General features: G+C 47.4%; 1 protein-coding gene across 1 annotated transcript in view; it reads right to left on the reverse strand.

Annotated features, from left to right (window-relative positions):
• SMARCAD1 (SNF2 related chromatin remodeling ATPase with DExD box 1) overlaps positions 1-12,398 on the reverse strand; it is a 1,912,998-nt gene that overhangs the window by 593,885 nt on the left and 1,306,715 nt on the right. The window lies entirely within an intron of this gene.

The raw sequence follows: 12,398 nt of genomic DNA on the forward strand, positions 1-12,398 counted from the left end.
CAACCTTGTCCATGGATAGACATGTAAGCTATATCTCCTCAGCAGCAGCACTGACAACGAAAATAATAAATGTGGTAAAACCTCACCTATCCACTGAAAACTGCCACAACATTGCCAGGGCCACCATAGGTGCAAAATTGGACTATTGTAACGTCCTCCTAGTGGGCACCTCTGCCAAAAACTTAAACAGATTACAAATTACACAGAACAATGCACTGAGAGCAGCCCTCAGTATTCCCAGGAGGGAGCACATCTCCATAGCAAGAAAAAAAGCCCACTGGCTCCCTGTTCAAGACTCTCAATATAACCCATAGATGCATATCCCAATCTGCTCCCAGCTATCTAACTGAACGAATACAACAAATGCAGACACGTAGACCCAAAAGGGATTTGTATACAAACAAACTCTGTCGCTAACTTCAACAGAACCAAAGCCGGCGGCTCGAGTTTCGAATTTCTAGCACCAAAATCTTGGAACTCACTGCCACCTAAACTGAGATCTGAAACATCCCTCATGGCCTTCAGAAAGGCACTGAAAACCATCTTATTCAAGTAAATGTGTACCTAAAACACCACCTGAAACACGAATAATGTCTGTAACCAATCTTCTACCTGTGCCCACAAATTGTACCTATGCTCACTGTTCCTATGTAACCTTGGAACATGAGCAATGTCTGTAACCAATCTCCTATTGTTGTCCTTATATTATACCCATGTCAAGTAAGCCTCATGTAACAGCGGCAAGATGCCCGAGGGCAGTTGCGCGCTTTAAAAATGCAAATAAATAAGCATAGTGAGCTATTTTAAAAGTGCAGGCTTCTTTTTTTTTCTTTTTTAAACCAATTTATTAAATATTAACAGAAGAAATCAGTGTAACAAAGAGATACAATAGACAATTATCCATACAATAATAATGAAAAATATATTGAAAAAAAAAATGTAATAATAAAATTCATTAAACAAAAATAATATATGGGATACATTACTCACCGTAATCGTATTTCTGATGCTTGTATCTGCTTAGATTCACATGCTGTGCATAGGCCGACATCTAGTGGAAGCTGCGGAGTATTACAGTTTGTTTTTTTCGAAACTCGAAAATGGGCGTCGACACAGGCATGCCAGTAATACTATCCCTAGTGTGACGTCCACTGTACCCAAGATCCCTCACGCGTCTAGGATCCTCAGATTGTATTTTTTTCTGACATGAGGTAGCATGAGGAGTAGCGTGAGTACAGATAATCCAAGCAGATAGACAGAAAGGTAAGACTACAAGCAATCATGCGCCTTCTCTCAGAGGGGAGGAAGGGTGGGTCACATGTGAATCTAAGCAGATACAAGCATCAGAAATACGATTACGGTGAATAATGTATCCCTTCTGAGGCTTGTGGAATCTGCTTAGATCACATGCTGTGCATAGATTAGCCAGCAGTACCTGAAGAAGGAGGTGGGATGTGAGAAGGGTCATGAGCAAATAAGTGTCTTAGAACCGCTTGTCCCACTTGTGTATCTGCCTTGGAATGGGTGTCAATGCAGTAATGCTGAGTAAAAGTGTGAATAGAGCTCCGAGTAGCTGCTTTGCAAATGGTGTCAAGGGGTACATTTGCAATGAAAGCCAGAGTGGCCCCAATGCCTCTAGTAGAGTGGGCCCTTGGCGTGAAAGGCAGAGTTCTTTCAGAGAGTGAGTAACACAGCTGGATACAGTTAATAATCCACTTCGAGATGGCACCTTTAGAGACGCGATCCCCCTCTCTGCCTGTAGCTACGGAGACAAACAGTTGATCTGTTTTTCTTAGCGGTCTGGTTTTATTTACATAGTAGAGGACCGCCCTACGCGCATCTAGGGTGTGTAGTTTCACCTCAGCCGAGCTTTGCGGGTCCTGGAAGAAAGCCGGAAGCTCGATGGACTGGTTTACATGGAATTTTGATATAAATTTAGGTGAGAACCTAGGGTATGTGCGTAAAACCAGTTTGTCTTTATGGACAGTAAAGAAGGGATCCTGCACTGACAGAGCCTGAATTTCACTGACCCTTCTTATAGAAGTAATAGCTACTAAGAAGGCTGTTTTATAAGTCAGGTGTTTGAGACTGCTTTTATGCATGGGTTCGAAAGGGGGGCCCATGAGCTTGGCTAGCACCACATTAAGGTCCCACCCTGGTGGTGGGTTTGAAATAGGAGGGTGAAGTCTCTTTACTCCTTCCATGAAGGCTTTAACTACTGGTACTTTCCACCACGAAACCTTGCTATGGGAAGTGGTGTAAGCCGACAGGGCTGCCAGGTGTACTTTCAGTGAGATAAAAACCAATCCTGCATCTAGCAGGTGGAGCATGCATGTAACAATAGTGGAAGGAGTGCAATCAACCGGGTTGATTTGTCTACTCTGGCACCAGATAACGAACCTCTTCCACTTGTCAAAGCAACAGTGCCTTATGTTTGGTTTCCTAGATTCCTTTAGGATGTCCATACACCTCTGAGGCAAATTGAGATGTCCAAACTCTATGACCTCAGGAGCCATGCTGCCAGGTTCATTGAGTTGGGTTGCTGGTGCACTGTTTGACCTTGGTGCTGGGACAGTAGGTTGTACCAGGCTGGAAGTTTGATGGGCTCGCACACCGCCATCCTGCGTAGGTGTGGGAACCACGGTTGTCTTGCCCACATGGGAGCAACTAGGACGAGCGTCATCGATTCCCTGTTCATCTTGCTCACCACTTTCCTGATGAGGAGTTGGTGGAAAAGCGTACGCAAAGATCCCTGACCAGTTCATCCACAGGGCGTTCCCCTGGGAGTCTGGTTGGGGGAACCTGGATGCAAATCCTGGGCATTGTCTGCTTTCGCTTGTGGCGAATAAGTCTATAGTGGGGAAACCCCACCGAGAGAAGATATCTTCTACGACCTCTCTGTGTAGAACCCATTCGTGTTCCTCTGGGAGGGAGTCTCTGCTCAGAGCATCCGCTAGGGAATTGAGCTCCCCTGGAACATGTTGTGATGACAGGAAGATGTTCCGTCTGAGTGCCCATATCCAGATTTTCTGGGCAAGCTTGGACAGATTTGGCGAGCGAGTCCCTCCTTGCTTGTTCAGGTAGAACATGGCTGTTGTGCTGTCCGTCCAGATTTGCACTGACAGGTTTAGTTAGCAGGTTGATGTGGTTCTTGGCCACTGAGTGAGACCAGAGACCCTGAGCTGTGTGGTGGAGATGGTGAGCTCCCCACCCCGTCAGACATGCATCTGTAGTGACTACTTCCTGTACTTCGGGATCGTAAAAGGGTTTCCCCTGTGCGAGATTCTCTCTTGTCCACCAGTGAAGGCTTTGTACCAGTGTTGGCGAAACGACCACTAGATCGTCCCACTGACCACTTGCCTGAGACCACTGTTTCGCCAACCATTCCTGCATTGGACGCATGCGCAGGCGCGCGTGGGGGACCAGGTAAATACATGACGCCATCATGCCCAGTAAACGCATTGCTTTGCGTACCGTTATTTGTTGAACGGACTGATAATGCGGAATTTGCAGTAGTATATTCCGAATTCTTTCTTCTGAGGGAAAGGTCAACCCTTCTTGGGTATCTAGGATTGCTCCTAGGAATTGTTTTGAGGTGCCTGGCACTAGGCTTGACTTTTTCTCGTTGATTGAGAAGCCTAACTCGTGAAGGAGGTCGATAGTCCTTTGAATGTTTGTCCTGCAAATTCCTGGGGTTTCCCCCGTTATGAGCCAGTCGTCCAGATAAGGGTACACCGGGATTGCCTCCCTGCGTAGGTGTGCAGCCGCCACCGCCAGTACCTTGGTGAATACCCTTGGTGCTGAAGCTATCCCGAAGGGCAGTACCTTGAATTGGTAGTGTCGACTGTCCACCTTGAAGCGCAAGTACTTTCTGTGCGCTGGGAACATGGAAATATGAAAATAAGCATCTTTCATATCCAAGGTTGCCATGTAATCCCCCTTTTTTAGGAGGGGGATTACCTCTTGTAGCGTGGTCATACGAAATTTTTGGGGCTTGACATACTTGTTGGCAGGCCGTAAGTCCAATACTGGGCGCATTGTCAAGTCTTTCTTTGGCACAAGGAAGTAAGTTGAATAAATACCCTTGTTTACCTGGTGTCCCGGGACGAGTTCTATCGCGTCCTTTTGTAGCAGAATGACGATCTCCTCGAGGAGAATCTTCTGATGTTCTAAGGAGTGTACACTCTTTGTCGTGGAGGATGGTTCCGGGGACACTGCAGTAGCTCTATACAATATCCTGTGGATACTGTTGACAGCACCCACCAGTCTGATGTGATCCCTTCCCAAGCCTGGGTGAAGTTGGAAATGCGTCCCCCTACTGGGGTTGCGTGAGAAGGGACCCTGAACTGAGCGTCACTGCTTTGGTGGAGGCGTGCCGCCTCCCTTGCTGGGGTTGCCTCTGCCTTTACCACAACCTCTCCTATTACCCCTGCCGTAACCCTGGGTAGACTGTTGGTTGTTGTTCCACTGTGTACCCTGCCCCTGGGAATAGTTAGATCCTCTCTGGGAATTTTGGCCGCGTGGGCGATGAAAATTACTATTCCCTCTCTGGTTAGGGGGTTTATTGGTTAACTGGCCAAGGGACTTGAGTGTCTCGTATTCGTCCTTGGCATTTTTCAGTGCGTCTTCGACCGCCTTACCAAACAGATCGGTTTCCACCGGTTTGTCCAACAATGATGCCTGGGTTTCTGCCTTAAAACCAGACTGCCGTAACCACGCGACTTCTTCCCACTGATGGCAGTTGTAGCTGGCCAACAGGGTGGTGGAGTTAGCAATCCTTGCTTGATAGGTGGACGTTGAGGCTACTTTCCTGCCGAAACCGTATAGTTTTTTGCTCTCCTTGTCGGGAGGAGCTTCTGACGATGACAAGGGTGTCCCAGCCCTCTTACGAGTGTTGGTGACAACTAGGGAGTCTGGCTTCAGATGTCCTCTTATATAGAGAGGGTCAGACTGGGCCGCCCTGAAAAGTTTTTCAACCCTGGGATTGACTGCTCTGGTGAGGTTCGGGTTCACCAGGGACGGATCTATTCTCCGCTGAATGGACTTAAGGATTGGGATGGTCTGGGCAACAGGCCTCCTTTCTCCCACTAACTCTTCTGCGAAGTCCCTTTCCTCCTGGACACCGTGGGTGTCAATGTGGAAATGTTCTGCTGCGCGGGTGAGAACCTCATTTAGGAGGGGTTGGTTATCGACCGGGGAGTCGGTAACCGGGGCTTCGTTCTCTACCGGGGAATCTACTCCGTATGTTTCCGGGTCATCCTCTTCTTCTTCCTGGTCCTCATCATCCCCATAGTAGCCCGTCCCGGTTTACTCTTTTATCATACCAAATTCTTGGTCCTCACCAAAGGAAGCCTCTCCTTGATACCGCGAGTATGGTCTTGTGTAAGGTTGTACCTCGAAGGGTTCTGACCTCATCGGAGTTCCAAACCGGGGCTTTTTACTCGGGGGGATAAGATCAGTAGAGCCTGAGGGTGTGGCCCCTTGTGGATCATACGAGAGGAAATGTTCTGGATTTTTATCATAAAAATCAGCCAAAGAAGACATTTTTGACATGACCCTATCTATGTCTTCACTGGACCATTTTTTGGAACTGGGAATGACTCTCTCAGCAAGTCTATGGGATTTATCTTGAGTAGCTTTGCTGGTTGTAGACCTATCAGCAGACCTGGTTTTGTCGGTCTGTTTAGGGGGAGTGGAGTGTTTCACAGGTGTGGAAGAATGCACAGGTAGTTTCTTCTGCTGTTTTCCCCCCTCCCTGCACGTTGGAAAATGTTTTCCCTGTCCCTTAGTGGCTCCGGAGTTTTTCGACGCCTGGCGTCGAGGATCGGGAGAGGTGTCCCTGTCCTTCAAGCGTGGGGCCTCGCTGGCTTTAACTGCGGGCTCCGACTCCTGGAGCGCAGCCTGGGGGTGGAAGTCGTCCTCGTCTTCCGACGATCGAACTTCTGTTAGCCTAGGGAGCGAGGCACTCTTGGCAAGAGTGGATGATTGCCTGGAGTCATGCGGCGATCTTGATCGAGAGCGCCCAGAGGACACCGAATCGGACCGTTCTGTTTGTGCCTTTTTCCGAGAATTCGACGTCGTCGAGTCTCGGTTGTACTTAGTATGTTTAGTGTGTGTGTAGTATGTGAAGCGCTTGTGTCGCCAGGGGTCTTCCCCATAGCCGCCCTGCCGGACGACCTTCTGAGGTCGGGGACCTGCGCTCGGCTGTCTTTCGACGCCGTAATGCCCTCGCCGTCCGAAAGTACGGCGTCGCTGCCATCGCTGAAGGCGCCCTCCGCTGCCATGGCCGCCTGCCTGGCGTGGTGGGCCCAACGCTTCGTCGAACGGTCCTTTAGTGTCTTAGGTTTAAACCTACTACACGCTCTGCAGTTCGCTTCGGGGTGGTCCCTCGGCAAGCAGAGATTGCACGTGGCGTGCCTGTCGACCCAAGGGTATTTACGATTGCACTTGGGTCAGAATTGAAAAGGGGTACCCTCCATACGCACCTTGAGGCAGCGGGCAGTTAAGTGTAGGAAATGTATAAGGTGTACCTATATACCAAGAGTGTAGAGTATGTACCACCCCCCACTCTCCCTACTTGCAGGGCCGAGGCCAGAGGCCTTCCAAGGCCCGGGCCGAGGCCAGCGGCCTTCCGAGGCCAAAATCCGTCGTGCAGCAGCCGACGGTCAATTTCTTCTCCAGCCAGCGTCGAGTGTCGAAGTTCGACGTTGGGGTGGGGAAGGATGTGAATAGATTAATCTTTTACATTTTTAGCAAAAGTATGGCTAAGGCCAGGGGACTCCGCAAAATGCTTCCGACCAGTATGGCGGAAAAAAACAATCTGAGGATCCTAGACGCGTGAGGGATCTTGGGTACAGTGGACGTCACACTAGGGATAGTATTACTGGCACGCCCTGTGTCAACGCCCATTTTCGAGTTTCGAAAAACAAACTGTAATACTCCGCAGCTTCCACTAGATGTCGGCCTATGCACAGCATGTGATCTAAGCAGATTCCAAAAGCCTCAGAAATATATATATATTTAAAAAAATAATAATAAGAAAAATAATAATAATAAATAAATAAATAAATAAATAAAAGGTGGCAGAAAAGGTGTGATGCAAAAGTCAAAAAGCAATAGCAATTCATAACATTGACCTGAAAACAACCTTCTAGAAAACTTTGGCATAGCAACAAACCAAGAAGCAAAAGACATGAACATTATAATGAGTAAATTGAAACATGCATGTCTACTTATCTGAATACAGGTAAACTCGACACAGGAAGCTCCAACGACTGACTAACCCTTATCCAAAAAGGCCTTCCATATTTTACACAAAAATACGTCCTTCCCCATTCACAGAATATATCACAGGCTTCTAAGTGGTGGAATGTTATGTGCAAGTGCAAAACCTGCTGAGCTTACTACATTGTGCACAAGTGCGTGGCTTGCAAAGGCAGGACAGAGTTTAATAGCTAATAGAGGCATGTATTAAGTACTTGCAGACCTGCAGTATTAAAGCATTATAGGGCCTAGATGGCAAGTCTTGTACTATTATGACATTAACTAGCAGAGGGCAGGGGCCGTAGAGCTTGCTCACTAGGTGTTTATTGTAATGCATATGCTTCAGCTTCCCCTGGAATATTACCGTAGCTCTGCCATCCCTCTTAAACAGGCCCTCATTCGCATGAGAAAAGCAGCTTGACCCGGGAACGTCTGATAAGAGATATACCAGAAGTTTTGTAGCTGGGCTCCGAGTTGGGAGGGGTAGGGGCGCCTTGGAGCATTACAGAGTGGGGTTTTTCCACCAGCACAAACATGTTTTGAACTGAAGGAAAGTTCTGGAAAATTGCGTCATTCTATGCAGGCCCAAATTAAATCAGCAGGCACACTTCCGTGGACTTGTACATAATAGTGAGAGGTGTATGCAGAGGGATGAAATTGTTAGTGGGTTGGTTAGTTGACATTGCTGTCATTGCAATTGTATGATTCCATCTAGGTGTGGCACATGCCGAGATTCACATTTCTATCTAGATGCAACACAAGCTAAAGTTCAGAATTCCATACGAGTGTGGCCCATGCTTCTAATCACATTTCTATCTAGATGCGATGCAAGCTAAAGTTCAGAATTCTAACTGTGGTGCATGTTAAAAAAAGAAATCTGGTGAAAATTCCACATTTAATATATAAAACTTGGGAAGGGGATTCAACCTTCGTGTAATGAGCATATTTTTTTGTAGGCATGCCTTATGATATCATGTCAGATGTAGGGCATGTCATCATGTCAGATGAAGGCTTGATATGTCAGATGTAGGGTATGGTATATCAGATGTAGGGCGTGACGTCACGTCAGATGTAGGGCGTGACGTCACGTCAGATGTAGGGCGTGACGTCACGTCAGATGTAGGGCGTGACGTCACGTCAGATGTAGGGCGTGACTTCACGTCAGATGTAGGGCGTGACGTCACGTCAGATGTAGGGCGTGACGTCACGTCAGATGTAGGGCGTGACGTCACGTCAGATGAAGGGCGTGACGTCATGTCAGATGAAGGGCGTGATGTCATGTCAGATGAAGGGCGTGATGTCATGTCAGATGAAGGGCGTGATGTCATGTCAGCCTCCCTAAGGCATTTCAAAGCCCTTCCTTGAATCAGGGCATGGGCAAGCGGTACTCATATCAACATTGGACTGTTTAAAGGATGAGTGGGTCCCTCCTTGATGTGAGCCTGTGTCCTACATGTTACAGGAATGTATGCAGAGGGTGCACTAATGCATGTGGGATTCCCCCAACTGATTGACATATAATGGAAACGTGGCTAAAAACCACTCAATATCTCGTCAAGTTGTTAACAGCTTTCAAGTAGGTGTCTGGATGTAGGTGTCCTCCGCACATGCTTACTATCTAGATGTCTGCTCACAGCAGGAGAGCTCTGTGCACGTTCTTCATGTCTGTCTGTACATCTATGAAGGGGGTTACGTGGCACAGCAGAGAAAGAGGGGATGGGAGGAGGTGATAAAGGGCAGGTGGGGGAGAGAGAGAGAGAAACAGAGAGACAGAGACAGAGAGACAGGGCGAAGGGTAATGAGAAAGGGCCGCAGGGAGAGAGCGAGCAAGGGGAAGATAGGAGGACGGGGTAGAAAGAGAGGGGGGCATGAGATAGGACAAGAGAGAGCATGGGAGGCAGATGGCAGAAGAGGGGCTAGGAAAGAGAACAGTTGGGAGAGTGCAGGTAGGCAAGAGAGCAGGAGGGCAGAAGGGATAGTGGGAGAGAGGGCAGGAGAGAGACATATGGCTGGAGAGAGAGGGGTTAGGTGAGAGTGTAAGCATGGGAGATAGAGCAAGCAGGAGATGGAGCAGGGATAGGAAAGAGGAGGGGCGGGGTGAGAGTGCATGGGTGTGAGACATTGAAGGGGAGCGAGAGAGTGGGGAAGAGAGGGAGTGTGTGTGGAAAAGGGAGAGAGGTTAATGAAGAGAGGGGAAGTGTGGGAAAAACTGCAAGAGAAAGTGGGAGAGGGAGATTAAAAGTGGGAGAGGGTGAGTGAGAGTGTAGGAGAGAGTGGGAGAGAAATATAAAGTGGGAGAGAGGGGGGGGGAAGCAGAAGGGGATAGGCAGAGGAAGAGAAATCCCATGGGGTAAACTGAGATGCATTTGCAGAAATCGTGACAGGAAAAGGGGCTCCAGAAGAAGAGTGACTACCCACAGAGTTGTGATAGTGGAATTCGGAAAATAAGAGACCGAGTGATGCCTAACATGATTCAGGAAAGGTGTATCCACCACCCGGAGAAAGGACTCTGCTGCTGGGAAACCGAGATGCATTTTCAAAAGGTGCAATTCGTCTTGTGATGCTTAAATGCCCTGGTAACATAGGCAACAAGGGACTTACTCTTAAGAATAAAAAAGCACTGGCGTGTAACACGGAGACACGCCACGTCCCACTATGAATATATTCTCCTCTAATCTCATTGCACATTGTAGGTGGCGATCATTTTACACGCGACCAAAAAGCCGACAGAAAGATGGATTGTACATTATCTCACCCTTGGAAGGCACGTCATCCACCACTGTGAGATCATATGGCGGGACCTGGATGTTCCCACATTCTGATGTAGGATAACATGCTACTAGTTTAAAAAAAAAGGTTATCACTACATTGCTTCATACTAAACGTGGCCTTTGACTGTCATCGCAACACACAAGCTTATTTTAAATTTAAATGCATAACCTGTTGTGGGGTAGCATTTCCATCTAGTGTGCAATTCTCCCCACTTAGTGAGTTCCCCAGAACTTTTTGTTGGATTGTTGGACTACTGGATTTTGTCTGACTCTCTAGCATGAGTTCATGGCCGTAGCGCAAAGTCGAACCTGGGAGCGGGAGTGGGGGATGTTTTATGATAAGCGGGCTGGTCCCAGAAATGTGCTTACATCCTTCCTAATAAATCATAGGAGAGAGGGTGTCGCTGTGCCGATTGGTAAATCTTGCCCTTTTCTGGGCAATAGATACAAGTTTCTTAGGGTAAACCCTCTGTCGGAGTCTGTCCGCCAAAAAAGCAGAATTGGTGTAAAAATCAGGTAGTGATGTACAGTTCCTTCTAATTCGCAGGAATTGTCCATACAGGAGGTTCTGTTGGACATGAGGGGGGTGATCGCTCCTAAAATGTAAAAGGGTATTGCGATCTGTAGGTTTTCTATATAGGTTACATGAGAGTTTGTCTTCTGTATGAGATATTTCTAGGTCCAAAAAATGGATAGTCTTGCGGTCATACTCCATCGTGAATTGGATATTATCATCACAGGAGTTGAGCCAAAGTAAGAAGTTCTCAGGGGATGTTTCATTCCCTGAGCACAGGAAGATAATGTCATCGATATACCTGTGCCAGTTTTGTATTTGTGCAAGCCACGGGTTGGTTTGGCTGTACACATATTTATCTTCGAAGGGGGCCATAAATAGAATGGCCAGACTTGGGGCAAAGGTAGCCCCTATCGCCGTCCCTTTAACTTGTAGGAAGAACTGTTTGTTAAAAGTAAAAAAGTTTTTGCATAGAGCTAGTGTAATAAGTTCTATGATAAATTCAGATGGAACTCGAGACTGTGTGCTGTTGTGAGTGAGGTATGCATAGACGCAGTCTATGGCTGCTTCTTGGGGGATAGAAGTATACAGTGATTTAATGTCCAAAGTTACTAAGTATTGGGATTCAGGATCAAACGGGAGGCCTTCAAAAATCTGGATAGTACGAGTTGTGTCACGTAAATACGATCTGGTTTCGGTGCTTATGGGTTTCAAAAACCAATCGAGGAATCAACAGATGGGTTCCAATATCGACCCGCATCCTGACACAATGGGACGTCCCGGTGGGTTCTGGATGTTTTTGTGAATCTTAGGGAGAGCGTACAAACATGGAGTACGTTCTTGGGAGGACGTGAGGAAGGACGCTTCTTTGGGTGAGATCCAATCCCGGTCAGAGGCAAAAGCCACCATTTCTGCAATCTCCGCTTTTATTTCTCGGGTGGGATCTTTTTTGAGTGAACGGTAGCTGATCTGGTCCTTAAGTAGGTCCATGACCATGTGGGAGTATTGTTCATTGGTCATCAGCACGATGCCACCTCCCTTGTCTGCCGGTTTGATCACGATGTCTTTATTCTATGCTAGTTGTTTTAAAGCTATTCTTTCTTTCTTGGTCAAATTCTGACGTTTAGAGTTGTTGTTTTTGCTCATTCTTTTCATGTCCCTTAGAACACATTTCTCGAAGGTGATCAAGTCCTGTGGTGTCTGGCTTTCGGAGGGCGTAAATGTGGAGGGTGGGTGAAGACCTGTGTCATTATCTTCTTCTATGTCATCGTGTTCATTGAAAAAAACACAGTCTCAAAGTGCGAAAAAACCGCCTCATTTCCACTTCTGTTTTGTACCAATCAGTGTTGGCCGTTGGTACGAAGGATAAGCCCTTAGATAAAACTGAACTTTGTGCTGGTGTTAAGACAATTCCCGCCAGGTTGAAAATGGGTAATAAATTTTCGTCGGGAGCTACCGTTGGCGTCTCCGTTGTCTGGGGCGTCTGCGCTGGCCCTGGTATGGCATGTTCCAAGGTATGGGGTACATTGTCGGACCCCATCCTCCTCCGTGGCCTCCTCTTCCTAAAAAAAGGAAATTGTGGGGGTTGGGGAGCTGGAAACTGTTGTTGGCCAAATTGGGGTATATATGGTGGATAATTGCAGTTAGATCCACTGTCTGAGGAGCTGCTGCTAGATCCAGAAAAGGTCACTCTCCTTCTCCCTCCACGTCCTCTAGTTTTTGGTGTGCCGCCTTGTTTTCTGTGTGAATTTATGTAGTCAGCACTTGTGTAGGGATAGATGACTTCCGTATTGAAGTCTTTGATATCTTTTTGTAATTTGTTTGTTTTCCTGGCAATGGTGTTAGTTTTG

The sequence above is a fragment of the Ambystoma mexicanum genome, chromosome 6q (genome assembly GCF_040938575.1).
Source record: "Ambystoma mexicanum isolate Mex_15411 chromosome 6q, UKY_AmexF1_1, whole genome shotgun sequence".
NCBI classification, from domain to species: Eukaryota; Metazoa; Chordata; class Amphibia; order Caudata; family Ambystomatidae; genus Ambystoma; species Ambystoma mexicanum.